This window comes from Phaenicophaeus curvirostris, unplaced genomic scaffold (genome assembly GCF_032191515.1).
Source record: "Phaenicophaeus curvirostris isolate KB17595 unplaced genomic scaffold, BPBGC_Pcur_1.0 scaffold_46, whole genome shotgun sequence".
In the NCBI taxonomy this organism is placed as follows: Eukaryota; Metazoa; Chordata; class Aves; order Cuculiformes; family Cuculidae; genus Phaenicophaeus; species Phaenicophaeus curvirostris.
This window is the reverse complement of record NW_027206669.1, coordinates 402,723-417,121: the sequence shown is the minus strand read 5'-3', so window position 1 is coordinate 417,121 and position 14,399 is coordinate 402,723.

The window sequence follows — 14,399 nt, the reverse complement described above, 5'->3', positions numbered from 1 at the left end:
TTTGTCTCTGATTTCACTCTCCTTTTGTAAAATGCGTAGAGAAGTTCTAAAATCTATGTCTACATTAGTTATGAATTGTTTCTAAAAGGTTTTGAGGTCTTTAGATAAAAACATCTTTTGAAGCTTAAGATTTATTATTTGTGTTTTATGTTGCTTTAGAATATTGATTGGTTTCTGGAGCAATACGAAATAGGGTGGTTTTAAATTAAAGCAGTTATGAGAAACAAAACTTGGAAACGTGACTAGCTGGATCACTCTCAAATGAACCATCCTGATTTTCAGCTAGTGTAAATTTATATAATTTACTAAATTCAGTTGAATTCTACTGGGCACTTTTTACCTCAATTTAGAGTAGAGTATGAAACTTTAAAGAGCTCAGGAAGATGAGTATTTTTTCTTGAAGTCTTTGACAGCTTTTAATGAGAAGTCTCATAGCCCAGGGATGGATTATCTCTCTCTGTTTGTCAGGGGACAATCTATGCTTACAAACCTGCCCACAGTGGAGAAGCTGTCAAACTCCTGGACACATGCAGTAGTTGTTTCCTGACAGCTGATTTTCTTACTCCAGGGGACAAGTACTGTGTGGTAAGAAATTATTTTCTTCCTTATATATAATTGTGGCTCTTTTCAGATGACCAAAACGTTGGTAAGACACAAAATCAAAAGCCTTGCAGAGATCGTGACTGTTCTGGTGTTTGTTACAGTTGTGGAAAACCTTCTCATTACGGAATTAAATGGCATTAATTCAGGTATGGCCTATAGAAGGGTCAGAACTTGCCCTGGAATGCAGGGTGGATAATTCGCAGGCTGCTAAAATGTTGTATGGTTCTGCTGTTTATTTGCTGTCTCACTAGTGGTCAGGAACACAGCTGAGCAAAAGGTTGATTCAATTCAGAGAACAGATGTCGGAACAAGGAATCCCTGCTGATCTTTTCAGCCTCCAGCACAAACTGGAATAGCCTGAGAGATGCCTTTGTCCCAGGTCCAGGGACAACGAGGCATTACTCATGGATCTGTTCATTCTGAAATATTCCTTGCTTTCCTCCTGTGTCTTGGACTCCTGCAACTCTGATTCATCTCAAGGCCATGAATTCTTCAAGTAGCCAGCCCTGAAATTCTGGGGTGTGAATCAATTAGTTTTGCTGATAATCTGTTTGTTTGTCAGTAACATGGGAATGACAAATTTTACCTGAGTCTGAATGAGTGATGTGAGGGTTGATTGATCTCTAGCCACACTTCACTGTGGAATTATAAAATTTCCTGGTTATAAGAAGGCCTCAAAAACATGATACACATAATTTTTCATGTGAGAAAACCAGATGTCACCTTAAGCCCTTTCCTGTGCAAACAAAATGATAAGCAGGTTTTCTATTGCAGGCTGAATGGTGGGAGTGCTAATATTGATCAAGCTTACATGTTTTGCCCTAGATTGTCTCATTCTGCTTAAAAAACATTCCTGTATTTGCATCAATTCACAGAAATGATTACACATTTTCCGTAGGTAGGCGTACCTTGCAGCAACTGGACTTAAAGGGAATTCAAGGTAATTTCAAGCAAAACTAGTAATCCTTGATCTGCTCTGCTCAGACACTATTTGAATTTATATTCTATAAAAGATCACTAGTCATTTCCAGACTATTTGGTTATTCCACTCTCTTTTGACTATGTTTTTTTCTCTGTTCAATAGTCTGTAACAATTTCAGGTGAAGTACAAGTTTGGTTCCTGGAAGATGGAACTTGCCTCAGCAAGCTCAACCTTGATATTCAGGTACACGCAACCAGGAGCTCATTTAGTGACTGATGCTTGAAGTTTTCTTTAGTATTTCTTAATTCATAGCATAATATTCCACAGATTTGGATCAACCTGTGGTGAGGAAAGATCAGTAGTGTCTCTGTACAACCCATGAAAGAGATTTAAAAATATTACGTTTACTTGAACTAATCATCTATTGAACTGGGCCATAAAGCAGAGGCAACATGTCAACCTCATGTCATAGAATCATTGAATGGTTTGGGTTGTTGTCGTGATGTGTCTTTAAGCACATATTTGTAAATAACAATCTAAATTTTTATAATATTTGATGAAATATTTATTTTTAATGAGTGTCAGAACTGAATGGAAAAGTTTTGAGTCTGTAAAAACTAAATGCCTTGAATGACCAGGCTCTTGAAACTGAGTTGATAAAAGTATTTAAAACTGTTAATGCTTTGTCCTGATTTAAGATGCATTCAAACCCTGAAATCTGACACAGTAAGAGACTCATCCCTTTCTGTAAGAGCTGTACACATAACAATGCACTCACTGTTTCATTGAGGTGGGACTTATTTCACTTTAAATGTGGATATAATGATTTTTTTCTGAGGAGTGCAGAATTGGCTTTTGATATGTAGATACAGAGCATAGGGAAAAAAGCCAAGACGTCTCTAAAATACTTTGTTAAAAACAAGTTTTTTAGCTGAACCATTTGAGGTTTCTTCTTCAAATTTTAGGGACTTCTAAATAGTAAAAGAAGTCGCATACTAACATACAGAATAGTTGTAAAAAAAGGTATGGAACTGTTAATCATATTTTGTTTCTCAACTAGGCAACAGCTATGGCTTGCTGTCCCTCCTCCAGCAGCGTTGCTGTTGGGACCATAAGAGGTCAAATCTTATTTTCTTGATGTTACCAAAGCTGAAGCTCCACGGGTTGTTCACAGAATTTTTCTTTCCAAATTTCCAGTGTTGTCTTTGCAGTAAGTATGAAGCAGCAGGGGCAGTAATATTGTCAATCTGTTTCTTGAGTAACACTGTTAGTTGAACAAAAAAACTGTTCAAGCTTTGATTCCAAAAATAACAAAGTAAAATATTTTGATGGTTTCAATTATTTTCCAACATATTCTGAATTGCTTGCAAGAGAGGTAGTGGCAGGATTTATATGAGAGAAATATAATAAACCTGTATTTTAAGAAGGTTTAACTGAGCACTGAAAATACTCATGTATAAGATCCTTTCTGGCAGATCACTGTGTGCAATAATTATGCACAATTCCATGTATCCAACTTTAGAGGGCCATTTCTCACTAGAAGTAAATTTAAGTTTTTGTGAAATTAAGTTTAAGCCTTTTGGTCATCCCTTTTTATACGGTGGATTTTTATTACCATTGTTAATTATTCATTTGCTCACTGTTCTGGAATTTACCAGTCCTCCTGTAATAAGCTCTAGTGATGTAAAAGGCTTTTTTTGTTTGGTTGGTTGCTTTTTTCCATTATTGAAAAATCTGAGAGTATTTTACTTCTACTTTTTAAAAAATAAAATGGATATTGAACAGTTAAACTTTAATATTAGTCTGCCTGTTATTTGGAGACTCAGATGTGATCACTTTCCACAGCTACCTAAGATAAAACATTAAAAATAGATACGGAAAGCAACTCATTCAAGGTCAAATCAATATAAACAGAGCCATGTCTATTAAAAATAATATCAAAATCTGTATAGCCGTTTTATTTTTAAAAACATAAACTTCATTAAAGATTTGCTGAAGTTGTTAACAGACTGCTATGGAGCATCGTTAGCTTTAGATTGACCACCCACACAATTAGAAATTGCACTCATAACTGCACTTTATATCAGACCCTAATCCTGTAAACCTAGAAGCTGAAATTTCAGTTGCGTTTATGCCCTCAGTGAAGTCAGCAGAGTTATTGGAGTGGAATTATTTGACTCTTTTTATTGAGCTGTTTTCTATTTGGATTTTTTTTTTCACCTAGTTATGACCAGAGTGGCCGGTTCCTCATCACTAGGGCTGCAGAAGGACATATCTTTATTCTAGATGCCCGGCCTTCAAAATTATTCCAAGTTCTTGGATATGTAGGTAATAAATGTTACAGCATTAACGACACTGTGTTTTCACTATTTACTGTATTTTAGGTGTACTTGCTTTTTTTTTTTTTTTATTTAGTTTTAGTTAGCAAAGGAGCAGGTAAGTCAGAGGGAAGAGAATGGATTAGCTAACCAGCTGATCACAACTCCAGCACAAAAGGAATAGTAGTGGCAAAGAACTTAAGACTTTTGTGGCTCATCTTGAGAGAATTTAGAGTAAAAATCATGATAGCTGGGTGCAATTGCCTGCCCCGGACATCTTTAACGTGAGGACTGCTGGAACTGTCAGCTTTGCTGCTGGATGCTAAAGAATAAAAATGATGGAATTTTAAGTCACAGAATAATTCTTCAGAAATTTGTGTATTTGTTTTTGCAGCCTCTCAATTCCACTAACGTTATACTTACAGATCGCATCTATAAGTATAGAACTTCATCATAACTTTAAGTGGTGGTTATCAGCAGAGAACCTCAAAATTGCTACAGTTCAAGCTGGATGTAAAGTCATATTTGAATGTTTAATGTCATAGTAACACTTAGCACTCTCAGTGCTGGATGCCTCTAGCTGAAGTTGTGTGCGTGCCGCACTTTCCAAAACCAGGTTGTGGCTTGTCTGATATTTTCATGCAAGTTCCAAACTGTGTGGTTGAGCTGAGATGTGTCCTGAACATGGGTCTCTTTGTTTGATGTGATAACTCAGCAAAAACGTTACCGTGATTCAGTAACAATTTGCATTGATGTTCCCTACCTGCTTCAGCCTTAGCAGATGAAGTGCTGGATCTCTCTGTAGTTTCTGACTTCAACAAGGACTTAGTTGAAGTGGCGGCACTTCTTAATGTGGGAGCGGGCCAGAGAGCAAGACTGGAAGTTTTTTATCTACCTTCAGAACTCACAACAGGTAAGAATATATATTCTGTGATATTTTTCTAAGGGAAGATCATATTATTGCCATCCATTAACACAAATCTTAATCTCTTTCTTCATCTCCTCTGTACATTCTCCTGGGACATCATTTCTCATACAGCATTCGGTAGGCTTTATAGTCAGCTCAATCATTGCAAAATGTGATCTTTTAAGGGAAGGCCAAGGAAGGAAGAAGTAATTCATTTGCAGATTCACAAAGCCATCGCTTAACAACTACTTCTACTGGTGGTGGTTGTTATTGCTGTTATTATTACTATTGAGTGGGCAATGCCCGAAGCCAGTCACAGAGACCTTGTTCTAGGCATCACCCTTTTGCAGACTAGCATATCGGGTGTTCAAAGGGGAATCAATCCCACCAGCCTCTTCAAAGAATTATTATAGGTATGTAATAGCTCAGAAGGAAAATATTAAAGGTTGATCTATCTAAAAAAATAGTGATTCCCTGTCTTTGTTATAGCTTTTCTGTGTAAAAGCACCAAGGAAAAAGTCTACTGTGTTTAAAAAATATTACCTTGTGTCCCAATAGGAAATGTTAAAGAAACTTTCTATGAGAAAAGTGTCACTATGAGGAAAAGGGGGGGGTGGGTTAAGGACGCCTAAGAAAGGCAAACTTCCATTCACCTTCTGGAAAACTGATATTCTTGGAATGATCAGTTCGGGGCACTTTCTGGAAACAGGTGGAAAACTAATTCAGTTGTCATGAGAGGTCTTAAATGCATAAATTTAACTAAGGCACAGCAGAGCAGGGTAAATCAGGGTATGCAAACAATTACATCACTGTGGTTAAACCGTTTCTAGGACTTCTTTAGAGCTGTCTCTCTGCTTCACTGCAGTGTGCTAGATTGGCACGACCCCCAGAGTAAGTGTCAAACCTAGGTGTCTTAATTCCTAGTCTCCTTGAAAACTCACATAATGCTCACTCCTTGCTGAGACTGATTTTCTTAATTACTTGATGGGTGAAGCACCTGCATTAGTGGTAATGATGCCTTTTCCTCCCTGTTTCTTTTTTCACGCTTCTAGATAATGATGAGTATGTTAATGACCAAGGAATGTTTGATGCTAGTGCCATTAAACAGGAGCGTTATGATCTGGATTGCCCTTTGAGCTCAGCAGTCAGATTGAAGGATAATATTGTGTATGGTTACTGTACCTCTGGACTTTTCATCTGTAAATATCATCTCACTGAAAAGGTAATTTTCTGAAGCTGCTTTATTTTGGGTGATGGTTAAATACCATCAAACAAAGGCTGTAGCTGAAGTTAATATAGCAGGATATTATCATAAAAAGTCATCTCTGCACTCAAAATATCTACTCCATCCATAAACATCAACTTTTAGTATCCTACCACCTGCTCAGAAATCTGGCAAAAGCAATCTTCTTGTTTGATTACAGAGAAAGCCAAATGTTGCTTCTTAAAACTTGTACAGCTTGCAGGCACTTCATGTGTAGCTTCTGTGTTGGAGCTGTGCTTTTGTGCAGTCTGCTGAGTAACTGGAGTATCCAGCTCTTAAAAGCACTGAGCCCATGTGAGCCCATGACGCTAAGACACAACTGCAAACCCAGCTCAGCCCTGCCTGAAATTAAGTAGTGGTCACTGTCATTGCCTGCTGATGAACTGGACCTCTCTGTAGCTCATAGGTCTCCCCCAGTTTGAGTCAGGTCAAGGAAGAAGGTGAATTCCAAAGGTGGGCATTCCTCCTTGACAACTCTGGGCCCAGGCACATAAAAACACACAGACCCTTTTGAAGAGATGAGAAGCAAATCATCGTAGCAATGTTACTGCTTCCTGAGCTCAGAAATCCAAGTGTTTGGATTGTAAATCACCACATGTGATAACCCACAAAACTGCCATCAGCCTTCTCAAAATGGCATAGACATCTCCATAATCTGAACTGCTGCTAACATTTTCTTTGTTCGGCAGACTATATCGGAAGACCCATCAGTATTTTTATCAGAGAAGAGGATTCGTAGCAATCAGTTTGGATCGGGGATCCTCTGTTTATCACCCAACGGCCGGTGGCTGGCATCAGCAGCGAACGATGGTGTTTTGTTCGTCTATCACACTCCTACTATGGTAGGTAGGCATCCAGGTACAGGCTTTGTTTGGTGTACGCGAGGAAGAGGTGTGCAAGCTACTTTCTTTCACTGGAAGCTTTTCTTTGCTTGAATATAAAGTGTTCCAGAAAAATTTACGTTGAACATGAACTGTCATAACATTATATAGTACAATTGTTTTTATAACTGATGATTATACAAACTACTTACTTTCTTCTCCAGCAAATCTTGGGGTAGATAATTTTACTACTTTTCGTTATCATCACCTGCAAAATTAGTATTCTAGAAACTTGTCCCATCTGTAGTCAAAAATCACAAAATCATAAATCCTAGGCTTTTATATACTTCGTGTTGACATTTTGGATTGACTTCTATAAGAAAATACAGAAGCATAGTTTATAGACATACCCTGTTACAAAAACATATTTACTCATACTGCTTCTGTGACTTTTCTAGGATATACTCGCTCGTATGCATTGTCACTCATATCAAGGAGGAGGAATCAGATCCACGGTATTTTCTCTGGATAGCAAATTTATCCTTGTTATTGGGAAAAATGATGGTGCCCTGGTGTGCCTGAAATGGAAGTATGTATAATATTGATGGTGTGAATTTTTGTATCCTGACAGGCAAATTTTGCATCTATTTGTGATTCTAGACTTTTTATTAGTCTCAAAGTAAGGTTAAGAATTAGATGAAGTCACTCCTCTCATCATTAGAGGTAGCTTCCCTAGCTCATTTAAAGCTTCCCACCAGTGTTGTGGAGAATGTCTTGGACTTTGGGTGCAGTTGCAATACAAGATAAAGGAGTGTCTTCTGATAAGCATTACCCATAATAAGCTGCTTATCACTCTCAAATAAACCATCTGGAATGGGGTGTCTGAGGATCTAAGCCATATAATCTCATGAGATACCATTTTATTTCAGTGATTAGGGGACATTACAGATTTAATGGGAGGGAATTGAACTGTGCCCATAGAGAGCTCTTAGCAAACATTAGGAGTGAGGGACACATGAAACTACAGCTTTTCTGTGGTATAACAAATGTTCAGGCAGATGCATAAATGGAAGATGGGTCCACCAGAGTGGTATTTCTACTCTGGGTAATGAATCTTTCAGAATTTCTAATTCTGAAGAAACTTCACTTAATTATGAATGCTAGAACTCAAACAATATTAAATCATATGTAAAAATATTGAATAGGCATTTTTGAACAACTTAGTAATTTTGTTATATGGAATATTTAATAATTTGTCCTTTATTATAAGACATAAAAATACATCAATTTATTTTCTATTTACTAGGAAGATAAAGAATACTGAAGCTGAGGAAGCTGATCTTCACTGGCGATCTCTTCTTGCTATACTGAACAAGTCCACTTCAAATGAAAATACTGTTTTACAATCCATGGCAGAACGGCATTTTGACCCAGAATCCACAGCAGAATCACTTCCAGAAGGGAAATTTAAGGTGGGGTGTTTTTTTTATTTTTAGGGAAGCGGGGGGAAGGTTTGATCATTCTCCTAAAATTGCACATGATAAAAACTGTCCTCCAAACAAACTCTGATCCTTTTGCAGAAGTAGCAAAATACTCCCAAGGATAGGCTGAATATGCTTAATTCTTAATTTGTAGAATAGCATAAACAAGGAAATGGAATAGTTATGGGAAGATGGCATTCACAGCTTCAGTTTCACATGGTTTCTTCAGCCACAGAAAACTCTGTGAAAGTCAATTTCTCCTCATGTGAAATTATTTGTCATTTCCAGTGTGATATTACTGCTATACATTGTGTGTTGTTTGTTTTCCTGTTGAAATCAAGCAAAGCAGAAGTTAGTAATGTCAGGCCATTTGAGTCAAAAGGCTTTGCATAACAGCAAGGGTTTTCTGGACCAAATCTGGAGCCTGGTTAGGGAGTAAAAATATTGTAACATTCTCTTTAATGACGTGGTGGTGCTTCTAATGTGAGTCCAATTTTTATTTTATTTTGGTCTCTCTCTTATTCTCTCTAAGTACCTGAGATGGATGTTTATATCCTTAATTTCAGGATGCATCGCTTAAATCTTCCAATGTAGAGGTGACAGAGGAAGACGGAAACGTCACCAGTTCATATTCAGCCAATACCAATGAAATGACGTGGATAGATCAGAAAATGAAGAAGGTACTTTGATAGAACAAGTAATAATCAAAACAGGAGTTTTCAAGAGTCAGTAGTGATTTGAATTATGTGCTGTAAAGTAATCTACTTTCTAAAGCTCTTCTGACATTTGGGCCTCCCTTTAAGGCGTTGCCATCTAGACCTTTAGAAAAGTTAGGGTCAACGTTATAAACACACCAGAGCAGGTACTGAGCACAATAGGAGCTCTAAAGGCCAAAAGGCCACTTCTACACAAGGAGTAAATGAAAAAAAAAAGAAATTGCCAGAGAAATCGGCTTCCTTTAGAAACTTGTAAAGATGTTTTTCTTCTAAATGTCAAGAAGTTACACTGAAGATTATTACCAGAAACCAAGCAGGTGCTTCTTCCCAAGGGCCAGAATAAAAAATTCTACAGCACTGATAAATCAATAGTCAACAATATGACATTAATTGCAAACCCCCTGAGGTTTGTTTCAGGTTAAGGTTGAGGTGAGTATGATGTGGAACCAAAGTTTTTTAAGAGTAAAAGTTCATCAAAGATCTAATAGTGTGCAGAGAGGGGATTTAGTGCTTTGTGAGTCTGGAAATTGCTATATTAATGTTAACATAGATAATTTTTTTCCTCAGAAATATGAATTATGGGTGGTAGCAGGTTCATTTTGTTATGAACCAGAGCTGTATATATTCTCCAGCTTCTGGGGCTCAATGATAAGATGAAATATCATTGCTTTCTGTGTGATCTCAGGAGTGACTTTCTTTCTTTCCTTACTTTAAGCTCTGTTTCTGTATAACCAGTTTACAGTGTGAACTGGGTGTACAATCATTTTTCTTTTTAGCAGTTCTAAGAATCAACCTATTGAATTAAGCTTATGTCTATTTCAGTTATTAATCCCTTCTGAGTTTTGTTTTCTGTACAGATAATGTTCCTTTAGATCACTTCAGTCGTTTCCTGGGTTATTTTTTATTTTCAAAAATATATCTGTTGTATGTCAGGTCATTAGAGAAGAGACTGAGAGGTTTGCTAACCAGAAGAAAGAGCTGCAAATGGGAATTAAAAAGCTGCATGAAACTGTGAGTTTCTTACAAGTGTAATGGCTTAGCTTACAGTTTTGTTTACATGTACACTTCCTTTACAACTATCAGCTCTAGTGCTTAGTTACATTTTTGTCATAAACACTGAGCAGACAGGTAATAGAGAGATTTGTCTCTTCAGGGACAGCGTGCTGAACCTGTCAGGAACAACTGTCTGGTTCTGAGGTTCCTTTGCTCCAACTAAAAAATTTGTACCACCCTTATATCTTGAGCAATCTATCCCCTCAGCAGGCTAGTTTCTGCTGGTCTAACAGCCTTCCGTTATAGAAACTGTCATCCTCTCCTCTTCCTTCTCCAGTTTGTTTTCCAGTTGCTCAGCTCCCAGCATATCCTGCTGCATGGGGCTGTTCCTCCCCAGATGCAGGATTTTGCATTTCCCTTTGTTGAACTGCATGAGATAGATAAAAACTTTTGAAAGTTCTCAGAACTAAAGAATGAACAATTCCATGCTACAGATTCTTAGAAAGTATGCACAACTCCACATATAACATCCAAATGAGCTTTAAGGGAAGGATGAAATATATTCACATAGTAGTCTCTGTCACTAGGTACAGGCAGCACGTTCTACCAATTACCATGAAGCAGTTAAAAGTGGAGGCAATTAAAATGATTTTCTCTGTTATCAAGTTCCACAGTGTTAAAACCAGTGTTTCCTCTATTCACATTCGAATTACTTTTTATTCCTTATACTTATTTTTTAAAAAAACAGATTCAGAAAATGATGCATGAAAATGAACTGGTGCCAGACATTGAGAAACTGGAGCAGCAGGAGTTCAACCTGGATGTAGAAGAACAGGAAAGAGCACAAGAAAAGGCTGAAGAAGAAGTGGCCAGGGTATGATAGAGTGGAAAGAGAACATTTTAAAACTAGCAGTGAAAAGGAGAAGCAATAACTGAAGAATAGAAGATGATCTCAAAGTTGTTCACTGTTGAGAAGCAGGAAAGCGTAAAAGTATTTTAAGTCACTTTTTGAAGCAGGTGAATCTGCTAATGCAGATATTGCCAGTTGGAATATGATCTATGCCAGAAACTGTAAATCTGGCACTGTGACCTTGGGTACAGCGCTGCTTAAGTTCTGGAATGCTTTTCTTCACATATGAAATGACACCTTTCAGTAGCAGTAGTATGCAATATCATTTTTGGAGAAGATAGCTGCAGTAGTCTAAGATTATGAAATACGGGTAATTCATTTAATCTGCCAGGTTTGTTTCAACAACTCAATACAAATTGCCTATATCTTGTTGGTTTGCACCACATGTCATTATTTTCTTTTCTGTATCTTGAAAGGTGAGGAAGGAGATTGAAATGGAGAATTTAGCCAACTGCTATTTGCAGAGTGTCATCAAACATGAGTGCTGGGATCCAATGTGTGTAAAAGGACGTGCTGTTAAGGTAACCATCACTTTCTAACTCACTTACTGCAGTAGTTTATTGATTCCTTAAGGTACTGAAACAAAATAAATAGAAGTATAACACATTTCTGGTTTGCTTATGGTATGAGGAAAAAACCCACTTCTTTCCAGGGCTCATGCAAATCTTTCATTCTGTTGATTTTGACCGAGCCTGGCTGATTTTACCTTTTAAAGTGGATAAATGTGCTAATAAGCAAATAAGTAACTCCTTAGTTCCTAGATACTAGAGAATATCTTCATGCAGTGTTGCTAAAAGGAGAAGGTAAATATTATATTTCTGTGTTGGGTCAGTAGGACTTCTGCAACACAGAATGTAAAAGCAAAATTTAACCCTGATTTTGCCTATTTTAAACAGAGGGATATTAGTCAAACTAGTGATACTAGATTATCTCAAGGGTGGTTAAAGACCGAGTAATTTTACCAAAAATCTTGTCCTGGTTGAATTCTGTGAATAAAGAGGACATAGCCAGAGGTTATTTAAAAAAAAAAATAAATAAAGGCAGCAAATTTTAAACCAACCATTTTTACTACCAAAAAGGCAAGTGGTTTTTTTCTGACTCCTATATTCTTGCTGGATTGTCTACATTAATTGATCATCAATATTACTTCTGATTTTAAGAAGCCTCTGTAACTATTTAGCATTCAGTTTTTGGACAAATGAATTAACAGATGTGTTCTGAAGAAGTTTTTACCTTGGGTGTTTTTGTTTTCTAAAAAAAAAATATAATTGAACAGTGCTTCCATATAGCTTCTGAAGTGAAAAATTATCCAATGAAGGAACGTACTGAAGAAGAACTGAAAATTCTGGAGAAAGTTCTCCAGTTAAAGAAGATTGAGACAGCTGATGATGAGGTACAATCCCTTTGAAGTACTGCATATAGGCATTTCAGATCAGAATGCTCTGAGTTGGCATCTTAACCCCTTTTTTACATAGACACATTTCTTGGGTCCGTTTTCGCTGTAGAAATACTTCCCTAAAAATTTGAAGATATTCGTAAAGATGAAATGTTGTGGTTTTACTTAGAACAAATGCATTAGTATTGAAGAATCACAGAAGAGCTGAGGTTAGATAAGCCATTTGGAAGTCATCTACTCCAGCCCACCTAGAACAATTTACTCAGCTCCATGTCCAGTCAGGTTTGGAATATCTCCAAGGATGGAGGATTCCATAACCTCTATAGGCTACCTTCTCCCATGTTTGACAACCTTCAGAGGAAATGTGTTTCATTATATTTAAGTTGGATGTTCTGTATTTTGATGTATAACCATTTCCTTTCAATCTGTCACCGACACCGCTGAGAAGAGTCTGGCTCTGTTGTCCTTACTCCTCAGGTTTTTATATGTGTTATTAAACACCACCCCCCAAGCCTCCTCCTTCTTGAGGCTAAACAATCCCAGCACGCTCAGCTTCTTTTCACATATTAGGTGCTTCAAACCCTTAATTGTATTAGTGGCCTATCGCTGGGTTTGCTCCGGAATGCCCGTGTCTTTCTTGTACTGGGGATCCTACAACTGGACCAAATATTCTGTATACGTTCACTTCAACTTGTGGGTTTTTGATCACTGGGCTTAATTGCAGAATATGATCTCTAGAATTTTTTCATACGTGTGCCACTGGTTCGTATACAAAATTAACACAGTTGTCATGTTTGTGATATTCAGGCTCAGAAGAAAAATCCTGAGACTGAGTCTGAGACTGTATTACCTGAGGAAGAACGAGAGAAGACAGAAGACGTAACGGCTGATGATAATGCATCTTCCTGCCTGATTGGAAGTCTGAGCTCTCAGTATGGTGGAGATACATCTATCCTGTACCACCAACTGGACTTGCACAGTAGGGAGCAGAAAGTCAATCAGATAGTGTTATTAAAGGTGATGTCTTTTCAAGTTTGTATTACTGTAGTGGCACTGCCACACCTTTGGGTTCTCATAGCAGTCACAGACGCTCAGATTTTGGGTGTACTGACACTACAATGGAGAGTTGCACAGGCCACTGTGTTACAGATAAATGCACATCGTGCAGCAAAGCACCATGTGGATTTGCCAGCTCAGGTGTGGAAGAAAAACGTTTTTATGAAATTGGTTACCCAGTTTGAGAGTATTTCTATTTGTCCTCTGGTGTTTGTATAGCTGGCTTGCACAGCTCAGCATGCCTGTGGAAACATGACCTCTTTCCATACTATTTGCTGCTGAATGAAAGTTCAGCTGTATCCTCACACCATTTCATTTCTTTACAGTCTTATCAGCCCTTCATTTGGAGCCTTCAGTGTTTCTGTTATTTAATATTCTTTACTATCCGACTCTCCCTTCTCTTACCCTGGCCTGTTTATTAAGCAGTAAACATGCTACATAAAAGGCTTCTTATGAAGATGATCTGCAAGGGCAGAAGTGGTTAAACAACAGTAAAGCATTGCCTCATCAGAGCTCTTTAAGGCTACAACTGGTAGCAGAGCTCAACAGTTATGCGTTGTAATACATAAAATCTAGTAGATACACTAGTTTTTAAAGCAGATGGGGAAGAAACACAAGGAGCAATTTTAGATGTAAGTTTGGATGTAACGAGATCTTTCTACTGTGTGGCTTTCAAGATGCATACGATCTATCTAATAGCAGACAAGTCTGCTGTGTTCTTGGCCAGTGCAGTGAATTTGCTGAGAGTTAGATAGGTAGCTGACAAACACTTGAGCACAGCCTTTTGTCTCCCAGCAACACTTTATGTTATCTGCCATCCTGCCTTACTACATCATAACTTATTATTATATTAGAAACCAATGAAATAATCATGGCCACAAAAATATTTATTGTAATACAAATTGCAGACAGCTAAGCATCTCAAAATGTAAAATCTGGTGATAGAACTGAAATCCTTTCCATGTTTCATTTTATTAAATTGATGTAGTAGGAGACACACATAGTTTTCTCT